At 37.0% G+C, this 14,674-nt stretch overlaps 1 protein-coding gene across 1 annotated transcript in view; it reads left to right on the top strand.

The window, feature by feature from the left end:
- Window positions 1–13,819, top strand: part of LOTGIDRAFT_233666 (hypothetical protein) — a 36,733-nt gene extending 22,914 nt beyond the window's left edge. Inside the window, exons 7-9 of the mRNA XM_009060418.1 lie at window positions 4,371–4,380; window positions 6,961–6,995; window positions 13,803–13,819. The gene's annotated coding sequence lies outside the window, so the exon portion shown is untranslated. The remainder of the gene's footprint in view (window positions 1–4,370; window positions 4,381–6,960; window positions 6,996–13,802) is intronic.
- Window positions 13,820–14,674: the final 855 nt, after the last annotated feature.

Here is a 14,674-nt window from a genome sequence, read left to right as displayed (position 1 = left end):
GGGGGGTGTGCATGGCCCAAACGTTACCGCCTGGATAAGCCTCTGGATGTCAGTATCAAAGCAAATCATATTAATGCTTCGTTTTATCTCAGAGAAATGAAGTGGATTGTACATCCTATTTTTGTGCACTTTACAGGGCAAATGGAGACGGGCAACTCTAGTCAGTGATCAGTGAAGCAAATTTAGTAACGACATCGAAACAGCACAGCTTATTGGCACATCAGACTTACAGGGGAGACGGACAGAACGCTTGAGTGCACAATGGGGGAAACTTTGCAAATACATCAGAGGTACGTGTAATCTTTCCGCCTTGCAACTTATCCAGACTAGCGGCTAGACGGTATTATCCTATTGATACTTCCAAAATGCAACGAAAACTTGATAGAAAATTCCCTTCATTATAATGCTCAGGTTGTGGCAAATTCTTGAAAAACTAATATTAATTGTACAAAACAATCCAGCCGATCGACCACCAGAAGGCTTTTTAGGGGGAATTTGAGCAATGTTATGTGGCTTAAAGGAACAGATTCGCCACTCGTTTGACCAATCGTACCTTAGTCTCGGGAAACGGGAATTTTTTTCAGCTAAGCCACAGTGTTCACACCCCACCGTCGAATCCGGAGCCTTCAAATCCGTCTGTGTCCAGAATTATCTGCCTAAGAAAGTTAAAAAGATTACTCGTCTTTTCCCTTTCGCCATATAGGATGAGAAATTCAGCGTTTTCGATATTTTTGAAGGAATTATGCAATATTCGTAGACATTTCTAATGCTTCTAAAGACTATTTACATATATTCAAAACCCAAAATCAATTCCCCGAAAATGGCGAATCTGTCCCTTTAATAACACAGCTTTTTTTGGGCGTTCTCTTGCATTTTGAATAAGTACTTAAAGCACCCTTTGAAATAATCAATTTTAATACAAAAAATATTCTTTGGGCGTAAATTGGTAGTACTCATTTGCATATTATCATGATTTTGATTCCTCGGCTATTAACAAGGAACTTTTACTTCCTTATTCTTGCATAAAAGGAGGGTGTGTCGCAAGAAGAAAATTTTTTTGAGCATTTTTTGTGACAAAGGCATTCTTAATAAAATTTTCGATGTTTTTTGTCATTTCTTTCATATTTTGGATTTGCATATGAATTATAAAATGACGTAAGTTATCCAGTTGTACCCCAAATCACGCTCTGAACTGGAGGGAAATAATTTATTTAAGAACATCAGACTTTCTCACGCTGACCGAGAATAGAACCCAACATTTGCCCGACGTAACCAAGAAAATGACGTAATGTAAAGAACCAACATTCTAACCGACTGTGCAATACAACCTCATAAACTCGCTAGAGTCAAAAATGTATAGACAAATGCACACGCCGATCGATGTCAGAACCCACGACCACCATTTGTTAGACGTAACCAAGCAAATGACGTCATGTAAAAAACCAACGCTCTGACCGACTGTGCTACAGAACCTCACAAAATCCAGGTGTTCTATGAGAGAACATTTCCTTGCGCTTCTTGGACACATAATCACTTGTATTAACTTGAATATGATTCATTATGATGAACTGTGAGAAAGGAGGATTTTGTACAATTTGTACACTTAATGAGCTATATGTGTACTGCTGAATCGGTAAACTGGTCGCAAAAGTGCGTCGCCTTGACGTTCCTATGGGGCAATAAACCGAGGCCCTGGGTAAGTTGTGCAAGTAACAAACAGTGGCGGAGCCAGGTTTACGTCCGAGGGGGAGAAATATCTCAGCTTGTCCGAATCTCTAACCTAGTTATGAGATGCCCTCCTAGTTATGCCCTGCGAGGGCTCTGCGGCTTCTTTGGCTCCGCCACTGGTAATAAATCCCTTTATTCTGAATATCGAAAAGGAGAAATTTGATCCTTTGAATATAAAGTGAATTTTTTTTGTCTCTGCATGACTACATGACTTTTGCAGGTGTACATCTTTTAAAAAAAATGAATGACTCAACAGGCTATGACTGAAGACACCTGGATCAATTCAATGACTTCAATGTAAGACAATGTATTACTTTCACAGCTGTATGTATACTGTTAGTACCAGCTTGTCATTATACCTACCAATCTTCATATTGTCAAGCTGTTACAAACTGTCTTATACCTTGACTTTAATAGTCACCTTTCTTGTATCACATCTTCACAATGTCAAGCTGTTACAAACTGTCTTATACCTTGATTGCAATAGTCACCTTTCTTGTATCACATCTTCACAATGTCAAGCTGTTACGAACTGTTTCTTATACCTTGATTGCAATAGTCACCTTTCTTGTATCACATCTTCACAATGTCAAGCTGTTACGAACTGTTTCTTATACCTTGATTGCAATAGTCACCTTTCTTGTATCACATCTTCACAATGTCAAGCTGTTACGAACTGTTTCTTATACCTTGATTGCAATAGTCACCTTTCTTGTATCACATCTTCACAATGTCAAGCTGTTACGAACTGTTTCTTATACCTTGATTGCAATAGCCACCTTTCTTGTATCACGATAGTTTGAAAATACAATGATTTGATTTAATGGTACGCTATCGAATACAGTTCTTTATGAACCCAGGGACAATATGTTTCTTTACAATTAAATTTACTGTTACTAATTTCTTTTCCCGTTTTTATTTCACTTGTTTTACCACTTGATATGTCTACTTTGTAATGAATTGACAAGAGTCTATTTTTGGTTTAATTTCACTTTCCGAAAATCAACACAACCCCACCTCGTTAGGACAATAAAAATATAAAATATTGCTTCAGCTATTATGAAAGATGACATACAAGTGTATAAACCCTGACGTCAAGTTCTCGCTCACCTCAAAAGGCCCATATATTTTTTATGACAGCTGTGGTCTGTAGTAAATCATAGGTTAGTTTTGATCTTTGATCTTCGCAATTAACATCATTTTGTTAATTTCATTTATTTTGTCAAGTCATTTTTCGTTGTTGGAAAAACAATTCTTAGTAAAGTTTAGGATTGTTTTCTTAGAAACACGAAAAAAGTTGAGGGTGAACTCGGTGGCTTCGTAACTTCAAAAGAGAGGTATTAGAAAGTATGGCGACTGATCAGTCAAAAAATGATTGACCTACTTTTACCTGCGTAAAATTATGTAGTAAATTATTCGAGTTTTAACACAATAGCGTCAAGTTGAGATTGAAAACGTGGTTAACTTCGTTTTTTGTACCTTTCAAGGTCGACTATTACGATCAGCTGATCGATTTTTCTCGGTTAATGACGCTCTTTATATGACGACCCTGGCTGAAAAGGTGCTTTTAAGTTTTTTCGGTGCAAACTGTATGAAATGATTACTGCGCAGTTTGTGAGATCGTTCGATCCATGATCCGAGACCAGCTTTTTTTAAGTATGTGATGTTATATTTTGGTTGCGAAGTGCATTAACAAGTGCACAGAATTAATACATCAAATGCAATATTGGCTATGTATTCTTGTAAAGAGGTGCAGAGACGAAAACCCATTAGGTACATACTGCATCCCGCGTGCTCGTCTTGAGTTATTTAAAAGGGTATTGATCTCTTTATATTGGGTCATGCTAAGTACCCCCAGCCCGCCACCACCTAAGGTTAGGCCTATAAATAAGGAAGATTGCCCCAATGTTCTGACGAATATTCTTATTCAGCTTATGTAATCTGCAATGGGTATTAGGGAGTGAGCGCCGACACCGGACTGACTCTCGAAAGCTCTGGCACAGACGATATTTTTTTACCAGACAAGTGTGACAAATTGTCGTGCCTTTTTCCAATGTGAATTCCACCTGTGTCAAGTGTCGAGAGTCCAACAATGCGCGGAAAACCTTTCCGCACGATTAGATATTATTTATCCACGATACAAATATTGATGAAAATATATGGACATCAACGGACATTAACATGGCTATTTGCAGGCTATTTGGAAGTTGAAATATCACGAATGTTAACGAGTCGTGATGTATAAAGACTGTGTCGTGAAGCACCAATAAATGACATGCTGAATCTGGTAATAATGATGCGTGCACAAACAATTAAACAGTTGCTATGTACGTCAACTTAATCTAAAAATTTAATTTTAGTATTTTTGAAATTTTTTCGAAGAGCTAATATCTACACGAAATTGTGTTCGGAACCGGAATAACTGTCACAGCATTAGGCGGTCTTGTTTTTCCCGTTAGTCACGAACGTTTCCTGTGGTCTTCAACAATATTTATAGGAGAGGGGGAGGGTGTGGGTCAAGGTCGAACTTGAAACCCGGGGCAATGTGATTAATGAGAACTGACCGTTTCTGGAAAGGCGTCCTCTGCCATGCTAAGGACTATGCTTGTAAGCGCTTAACCTCTGTCAAAACTTAACCACATAAAAAAAAAACTTAAGCGCAATGCTGAAGATTTTGCTTAGTAAAAGCACGATAAAAGGCAGAAAAGTAGGACTAAGTCAATTTGGAGTTAAATTTCAGTAACACTAAACATTGAAAACTAGGCCAGGAGTAGATGTCTCGAGTGAGTCAGAATAAAGTTTTATTATATATAGCCGTTAGGCGCTGATGTCATTTTGTAAATATATATTTATCGTTTTTGTCAAATTAAAGTTTTATGTGGCGTGACGAGCTTTTTAAACTGTAAATATAAAGTTACACTTTTAAATAATATTTAATTAGATTTCAATTGTTATGATTATTAAATTACTATCGTTAGATCTTAATTTGTTTTTTTAGAAGGTGGAAAAAAATAAGTTCGCATCTTAATATTTTCTGATTTCTTTTTGATTATTGAGCGACATCACGCATGTACTGAGATAGTCTCCCGTATAGTGAAAAGCTCAAATATCATTAAAAAGAGTGTATAGAGGTTTTTGAAACTATTGATGTGTATCGGGGACACTGTTGGCATCAATTTGCACCGTTCAAATTTTCAGTTAGACGTCTGTGGTTCTTGCAATTCCACTTAAACTGAGCGTTTTATCAGGTAACTATCACAAAGACCCTTGTAGCTTTTGCAATAGTAAAGACATTAACTGCTAAGCATTTATATAATTACAGAGCACAGTTATTCAAAATCTTCGAGGTGATATTACACGCAGTTTTAAAAACTTTGTGAAGTTATGATGGTTTTATATACAAGGCAAGTGGTTACGTTAATTTATGCACAAATAATACTTTAAGTTTTAATCGGCGTCTGAGACGAGAGAGAGAGTTATTAGTCTGACTCAGAAAAGCGACCAGCACGTTATTTTAGCTTAACCTAGGTAATCCGGTAAAATACAATTACTGCGAATACATTTAAAAATTATGTTCTTAAATTGTAAGCGCCGTCTAAGACCAAATAAATTATAAGTCTATCCCAGAAAAGCGACGAGCATAACGGTAACCGACACTGAAATATGAGTCTTCCACTGGTGATCCGGTAAAGTGCAATTACCACAAACGTGACAAAACATCCCAACAGATATGCTGAGGAAAGGTCTCGGTACCTGGTACTTCCATTATGTAACCGGATTTAAGTATCTAATTTAGGGTCGTGTCCTAGAAATGTCCACCTACGTCCCTGTTATTTATATCAATGGTTAAAGCAAATATTATTCCCGCTGCCATTATCACCGAGCCACACTAGTCATAGACCACAATGACTCAAAACTGACCACAAATGATCAAAACAATGACAAATTATGTAGGTTTGTTCTGCCATTGTGCCTCTTGCGTTTTGACGCTTATGCGGCGTATCCTCTTAATGACAAGACATGTTGTTATGCCTTTCAATCTGGTAGTGCTGATGGTGATGAAAAGGGAGATTCAGCTTCAAAATATGTTTTGAAATTTCCAATAATAATTGAGGAGCGTTTTTTTGAATTGTTTCTTGTCCCGAAATGTATTCTACCATTTTTGAATGAATTTGGGGTGGCAGTGTTGGACGCAAATAGGTCACATTAAAAGCTCTGCGAGCACTCTACGTAAACCCCTGGAGTTGCTGAAGAAGTTAACAATCGATCTGAAATATATCTTGAGTATAAATATTCTTTGGCTTTCAATTCTTTTGAATTAGAGATGTAAGAGGCCCTCAAGAATTCAGCCTCTAACATCCAGACCTCTCCTGTTTTCGACGAGGATAGACTTGCATAGACAAAATAGGACTGGATGATGGAGGCTAACACCAGTTACCTGTTAACAAATTGATACACCTTAATGGATTTATAGCGATAAGTGGAGAGGGGAAATTTTATCTAAATTGAGCGGCAAATCCAACCAACCGTAGCAACCAAAGAAGTAATTAATTTGATTGGTAAAATGAATAAGGTGAAGGAGTTTTGTTTTTAGAAATAGTTTGATTACGTGCAATGATATAAAACGCAGTGTATTTTGGTGTAAAAGGTTTGAATAGGGAAGGATTTCAGCCCCCATTTTTTCACAAAACATGAATCATTAAATGGGTCAACAAAATACTGCGATTTTCTTAGCCCCCTTTCGCATTTGAGGACAAACACGGTGGCTGAACTAGATGAGAGGAGCCCTGAGACTGAAGTGGGTTCTCCTGATATGTTCTCCTTTAATCTGAGACCCGTCTGTAAGTCAATGTAATGTCTGTTATTGAAAGATTTAAAGAGTTTTCTTCTGTAGTTAATGCTATTTCACTCATCTATATATCACTGGTAGCTTAGTTTTGATTCATTTTTTCAATTTTGAATTTATTTTTATTTGAGGATCGGGTCCTCTTAGAGATGGGGGCTCGTGGTTCCACTAGTCCTAACAGTATAGTTGAGCAACTGGCCAAGACGGTCGCCGGTTTATTAAGAAATTTAAAAAGCGAGATAAGGAAGAATTTCGGACCATTATACATTATGCAACCTTCACCCTTTAACTTTCCATGTTCAACGTAGGAAATTTACCCTAACTGTGTCACACATGTACAGGCGATGATCACTTTCCTGTAAATGCACACGTATTGCAAAGGGCGCAAAAAAAAAACGATCTACACAAATTCGAACATTAAATATATTGGGCCCAAAACATGAAAGATATTGAGATGTTTCTCTACTCTATACAACTAACACATACAAACCTCTGAGGTCCTGTAGCGTAGTTGGTTAGAGCATTGTTTACATTTGAATGGTTACGTCGAAATGATGGCTTTGGGTTCTAATCTCGGTCAGAGTGCGAAAGTCCGATAACCTTGAATAAGTCATGTTCCCATATATTTCCAGTCGACCCATCTGTTAATTGATACGGATCAATGCCATGAGATTTGAACAAGAACCAGCTGGTAGAAAAGATGTTTTTGTGTATCTAAGTTGTTATCCTTGTAAAATATAGTAGTTGATTTCTTTCTGAAAAGCCATTCAATATATATATATATGTATTGTGATTCTATTTTCCCCTTCATTGCAAGTTAAAAAAGGTTCTTTTTGATGTTCTTACTCACAATAATCCCTGTAAGAATATTGAGTGTGTCTTTGTCTAGTTGAACATGCGACTTGTGTGTTCTAGTGAGTCTGTGATAGTGATAATCGTATGTACTAGGGAAGGGCTTGTTTAGACTGATTCAGAACAACGATTTTAAACAACCGTCATTCTGATTATTACAAGGCTAGACTAACTAGGCCACCCACTACACTGCACCATACAAACTATAAGTCTATCTCCTTCGTCTCGCCGATTAAAAATGCATGTCTGAACCTATGTTAGTTTACATTGACATACCCGCTCTTGGAGGGTCGTCCTAGTTGTTCGGATGGGACGATAGCCCCATATGCTACAGGCTGTGCACGTAGATAACTTGACAGTTGGGAATCTAAAAAGTTGCGCTCACTATTTCCGGGACACCTGGCATAACCCGAGGGTCTGTTGGTTGACTGCTGTCACCAAGTGAACGTTTTCTTATGGAGTGAGTCGTCTGATGAGAAAATGTTAGACGAGAAATTTTAGACAGCCAGTGGGGCAGAATAACTGAGACTGTCCAAAATTTGTAACCTAGTTATGAGATTTTTGCCCGAAAAACTTTTTTTGGGGCTGCGAGGAAGAGAGCTGCCCCCCCCCCTCTGCCCCTCCACTTTGGCTCCGCCACTGTGTCCCATCGAGGTGATGTCATAGTTTGCCCAAGCTCGTAAATTCCCCTTCGTTTCCTTTTCATACGATGAGTAAAACGAAAAGTAATATTATTTAAAAATATTGAAATTTGAATTTCATAGTACAACAATTTTAATATAAATTCAAAATACATTATGAAAAATATCAACATGTAAAAATATAAAACAAAAATTCTTGATATCATTATGTTGGCATTCGTTGACGCAATTTTACCGTTAGAAAACTCCCTTCCATTCCGATGCATAAATCAATATTATACCAATGATTGTTTAGTTCTGAACGTTTCTTGTAAAACTTTTTGATCGGTTTTTCCGATGATTTTTTATTTCGCAATTTTCTTCGAAATTTTTTTAAAAAGCCAACTTTTTAAAGGAAATTTCTTGATAGTTTTCAAAAATGCAAAATTACGTCAACGCCTCCCTTTTTAGTACTATTACAAGATTAATTGTAATAAAAATAGCACCTTATACTTTTGGTAATAAAATTTCATTAAAAACAATAGCCTTATTTCGTACATTTTCAACAGAATATTCAGTAATACTGTAAATACGAAATATTTAAGGGGCCTTCACACCAATAACGATCACCAGTTGAGTATGGTTGTGAATAAGAACAACGGTCATAAGTTTCGAACGCAACTCTCATGCAACTGAGTTGTGAGTTGCGTTCGGTACTCATGGTCACTTCCATTATTCACAACCATACACAACTGGTATATTACTATGGTGTGAGGGCACCTTTATCTAAAAACTTTCAAGAGATTGAGTTTTACTCGCTAAAAAAACACAAATTATCGAACACATTGTTTTACAGAACACAGATTTATTGGGAACCGAACTTTTGGTTTTTATCGAAAATATTCTGCGAAATAATAACGAAATATCGAAATGAAATATCGAAATGAAATATATCGAAATGAAATATATCGAAATGAAATATCGAAATGAAATATATCGAAATGAAATAAGGCTATTTGGAATGATAAAAGTATGAGATCAAAATAATATATTAAATCTAATCACAAATCAGCTCTAGATATTCCGTTCTGTTTATTTCATGTGGGTTACTTCTCTTAAACAGAGATCTAACGACATTTAGTATGTGAAGTGTGTTCACCAATTAATCAATCATTAACATCAACTTGATTTTAAACAAGATTCTGCCAGATCTAGCATGAGTGAAGTAACCCAAAGAAAATAAACGAAACTAAATATTCAGAGCTGTGTTTAAATCAGATTATATGATATGCAATGATAGACATCTCTTCTCGTTAACAATTCAACTTTCATCCAGAATTACAAAATTATTTTAAAAGAAAGAGGAGAAACTTTAAAAAAGAAGATGGACTGAATATGAAGACTTAAATTTCCCAGGGTTCCAAGTACAAAAAAAATGTCAAGAATGATACAGAATCTGAACACAGTTCATAATGGTCCATCAAAACGACATGATGTCACTTCCGTTTCTACATTCAATATTCGTTGTCTATGAGAAGGTGATATGGCACAAAAATGTCAGAAATATGGGCGAATATCTAAAATGTTTCTTGAAGACAGAATGATACAAGATAACAGAAACGAAGATATAAACAGAAAAAAGCACTATATGAGCAAGGTCTCTGTACCTAACAGAGACAGTAACAGTAAAGTTATAAAGGCACAGAAAAAAAATATAATAAGAAAAATCAAAATAAACAAAACAGCCTTTCAAACCCTCTCTTCTGGGGTAGACTAATATAGCACTGCAGTATTTCTTAATATGGCATAGCAACCAACTCGACCTTGTGTCGAACTCTCTCTCCAATATTGCTTCTTCAGAAGCACGACCACCGTGTTTCATGGTACAAAGGTTGATTATTAATCATTTAGTACAAATAAATGGATGATTTCAGGTTATACTGGGAACGAAGGATTGAAAAAGTCAGTGTTGGGCCGCGTTGTTTGGATAGTATCGACAGGAATCGTACTGTTGTAGAGTGGACTGGGGCGTTTGTTGGTAGTAGGTGGTCGGGCGTGAAAAAGACTGCTGGACCTGATCAAAGCTCAACAAATCATTAAGTGGCGACTCTTGCCACGAGTTGTTGGACTCTGGCAGACTTTGTAATGATGAGCTTCTGGGAATAGCTTGAGGCTTGGCTGTTGCTTCGAGTTTTCTATGAAGGAGATCACGAGGAGTTGAGTATACGTTGACGCTACTGGCGGATATTGGACTGGTACCTGACTGTTGTTGCTTCAGGATCACCGGAAAATCGAATCTGTAAGTGTATCGTTTACCGTGAACTTTCTTCAGGATTTGTTTATCGTAGTAATACCTCATAGCGCGACTGACTTTATCGTAGTTCATGTTGCGTTTGTTTTTGCGGACGCCCCATCTTCGGGCTACCTCTTCTGGTTCGACCATTCTGAACTCTCCATTAGGACCTTCCCATTTGATGCAGGATTCGTTGACTCTGTCGGTTAAAAGCTCTAAGATAAACTGCCACAGTTGAACTTGACCACTGCCTGAAATATTTCAAATGAACAGTTTATAAATAACAGTTTTGGTCTTGAAGATACATCGGTTTCCTCTTCTGTTTATGCTTTGGACTAAGGCTTGGAGATGTACAAAAACAGAACAAAGGATGAAACACATACAAGCGGTACTAACTTAGGTTCATTGGATTAATGACGAAGACACATAATCCAAGGAAGGTGCAAAAACAAGTATGAAGTAATATCCTGTTTTTGGACGATTAACCGTAACGATGAAATAATTACCTATATCCCAGAAAATATATCTATTTGTGGAAGAAACTAAACTAACCTGCTAAGACCAAGCTAGCCATTTCTCGTTGTTTATCAGCATTGGATTTCTGTGTCCTCTCTAGATTTCGTACTGAAAACATAAACCACCAAACATTATAACTAATTAAACTTCAGAAGTAATATTGGTCATGGTTGTCAGTGATTCCAAAGCTGTGATTAAGATCTCATATGTATGGGAGATTCAACATGTGAATGATGTTATCGAAATTTGCAATCGAAGTCTTTTTTCCATTTTGGGAGATTTGTTGCCCAATAACTACATGGTGAATACTCAATGTTACATTGTCTCGATGAAGGAGAAGAAAAACAGCAAAGAAAAGGAACTCACCATATTCATCTGACCAAATATCTTCTCTCTGTGGACTGGGGTAACTCACTGAACAGACTGGACTAGGTGCTGTAAAAACAAAGATTTTGATTATCACCCAACTAACAAAATGTCTCCTGGTGATTCAAAAATGCTTCCGAAGTTTGTGAATTAACTCTTTTTGGCTTTCTCTGGTGGAGCGTTTTAGAAATCAATATCAGTACCTAGTACCTACAGAGTGGATATATTCATCATTTGACAGTAGTAGTCTAATAGAAGGTTGTGAAATAACAATTTTATGATTAAATTAAGGTTGTTTGGGTAATCCATAAAAGAGTACCTACCCCCATCTCTGTTTTCTCGAATACGTTCAGCTTGAATACAGGTCATGATATCATCCAGTAGATCACCGTTGTTATTTTTTCTAGTATTAACTGTTTGGTTGTAGGACGGCGGAGGTGGTGGTGTCCCTTGGTGATTGTATGTCACGTTTTCAAACGTGGAGCTGGATGATTGGCTGTGGTAGTAGAGATCAGAACTTCCGGTTTGAAAGGGCGGGAAATCGTCTTGTGGTACGGTGTGGTCCATTTCAAAATTATAGAATAAGTCGAGGTCTTGATACATTACACTGAAATGAGAACAAAATGGACGTGAAAATAAATGATTAGAGTACAAAGCTAATGTTGAATTGTTCATGAGATGACGAAGAATGGAGGCCTACAACAGATACCTGATGGGCAACCATCTACCAAACCACAAGCGATACTGTACCTTTCCAATTCGCAATCCATTTTAGTCAAAGATTAATTAAAAGGTTCTATTCTTTCCCCCTTGCTGCTAAAGATTTCAGCTTTCCGTAGTGTTTTAAGAATGAACATATGACACCAGGGTCGTTGACAATTCATTGAGGTTTTACATTGTATATCGTCTGGTGAATCGATTAGTACCACTTTTAACCATACAGAAGAACATAAGTGTGTGGTTAAAATTTTGAATCATATTTTTTCTTCCTTGTGTGATACACAGATATTTTTTTTGATGTATCATAATAGATCTAATATTTATCATTTGGCCTATATCCTACGACCCTAAGTGTTATGCAATTTGATTACATGCGGTTTCAATATTTGTGAAAACCCGTTCGAGAGCTGCGTGGGACACCAGTACCTGTTACATAAATAATATAATGAATTCGAACTACATAAACACGTCATATTAGTTTATAAAATACCATTAATCATAATACCTTTATTAATATTATCTATCTAGTAACAGTGGAGCGTGTCTGAATTTATGAATGAAGCCTAACTGGGTCAGGGAAAGCCCTTTTTCATAATGTATTACTTATATTCGTGACGTAATGACCTTCGTCTGATAACCTACTCAAACGGGATCTGTAGATTGAGGTGTAGTCAAACCTTCCTTCCTCAAAAAACGAAGATCATCGAATTTATAGGAGCCTCGATGGTCTTAATCTTAAATAATCTAGTCATTTTGTTTCTCGAATTATAAGAAAATACAGACGCCAGTTAGGAAATTTGAATGGCGTAAACTCAAGCAATAAATGCCCTAATAAACACGTTATGTAAGTGAGAAAGAGACTCAGTCATGTCAGATTGTAGCGTTTGTATTAGTATGGTTGTCCTGAATGAAATTAAAGCCGGTTTTGAAATGACGTTGGCTCGATATGATAATACGAAAAATTCATTCAATAAATGAATTATTACGTAAGGGGACGATATTGGGGTCGTACTCTGGTAAATATATCGACGACTTGTCACGTATGACTGTTCTGCATCCCACATCCTTGAAATGGGAACAGCTTGTGATGATTAACCCTTAAAGGGCCCGATCACCATCTTTTCGTATTAAATGGGTTAATCTGGGAAAGGTGAAAGAGTTCGTTTGACGTTTACCATGAACAAGGTGATGTTATTGTTTTTCTCAAAACTGAATTCTATGTTCTTTGATTGTGTGTTTTTCGGTAACATCCGACTGAGATTTTTTTTTATCCATATCGGCTTCTTCCACTTTGACAGATATAGATAAGGAAAATGCCAAATTTAATAAGCTTTTTCAAAGTTTACAATTAGTCTACACCATTATAGAGATTGACGGGTTATTGGAATCTGGAGACACAGCTGTGAATCTTAAGAGGAACAGAGGTGACATCAGATGCTTCAGGGTAAGCAAGCCAAGATAGCCCGGTCTGGCCCTGTATATCTTCTGGGTCTGGGCCGCCGGGACGAGAAGGATATTATTGTTCAGATAATGTCACCATCAGATAAAGATCTAAATCTCTTTATGAGTCAGCCTAGACGAGTAATACGATACATTGTCACTGATACTGAGATTAATTCATCGTCTACATCAAACTTAGATCTTGTCTTGCGATGAAACAAAGGCAATAATCTTGAAGGCGATGGAGATAGTGGCGTAACGAAGATTTCATTGGTGGGGCTGGGGTGGGGGCATACCTCTGTGGATGTTTATAGGGCACTAGTTATGGTGAGGGTGACGGACCTCTCCCAGAAAAAATTTCTAATGTTGGAAGCAATTTGAAAGTGAAAGTAGATTAGATTTTTCTTTTTTTTTTAGGTCTAAGAAAAAAAAGGGGGGGGGGGGGGGGGCCCTACTGGATGGAGATCACATTCAGCTTTGTGAAGCATCTAGTTATTTCTTGTGAGGAGGCAAATGGTCGTTTCAAGGGGATAACGGTAACTCTACACCATTTTAAAGCACTTTGTAACAGTTTTGATTTGATCCGTCATGACCCACTTGAGCACCAAATGATATTCTGTCAACATCACTTGTCAAACGATACAGGTAAACTAGGGTCAATTTCAAAATTAGATTCATGAGCATCCGTTACCACTCTGCGACCAGGCAAACAAGAATGGCCCCTCGACCCCATAATGCCATTCTATCAGACTCTAGGCAAAAACGTAACCCTTTTGAGCACGCGATACCATTACACGATCAGTAAAACCAACATGTAGTACATGTATAAGATAAGAGCATAAACACAGTAAAGTTTTCATAACAAAGGTTTGGCTTACCTGAATAGATATGAATATCACAATCGTTAAATATCACCGGGATGCGAAATTATCACAGTTATATAATATCTCACTTTCTAAAAATCTTTTCGAGCTCGATAACAAAAATCAAATTCGAATTGAAAAGTACAAGATTTTCGTTGAAGTTTTATTAAATGTTTTCGTGTAGAGCGATTAGATTGAAATAAAAGGTAAAACGTGTGTTAGTCTATTTTTGTTAGGTCGACCTGTCAAACTAAATGAGTCAGCCAGCCCCGTACATCACAAATAGGTCTCGCTCTGAAATAGTAGGCGGGACTTACACCAAAACATGTGGGACTTATCTGGGTCACGATAAAACACGATTTTACTACGAGCCCATTGGATTTGTTTATTTATCTTTCGTTAAATTTTATTTGTCATTTATGGCAAACGA

The sequence above is a fragment of the Lottia gigantea genome (assembly GCF_000327385.1).
Source record: "Lottia gigantea unplaced genomic scaffold LOTGIsca_42, whole genome shotgun sequence".
Lineage (NCBI taxonomy): Eukaryota > Metazoa > Mollusca > Gastropoda > Lottiidae > Lottia > Lottia gigantea.
Note: the sequence above shows the minus strand (reverse complement) of the source record. Positions and strands in the feature narration are given on the sequence as shown.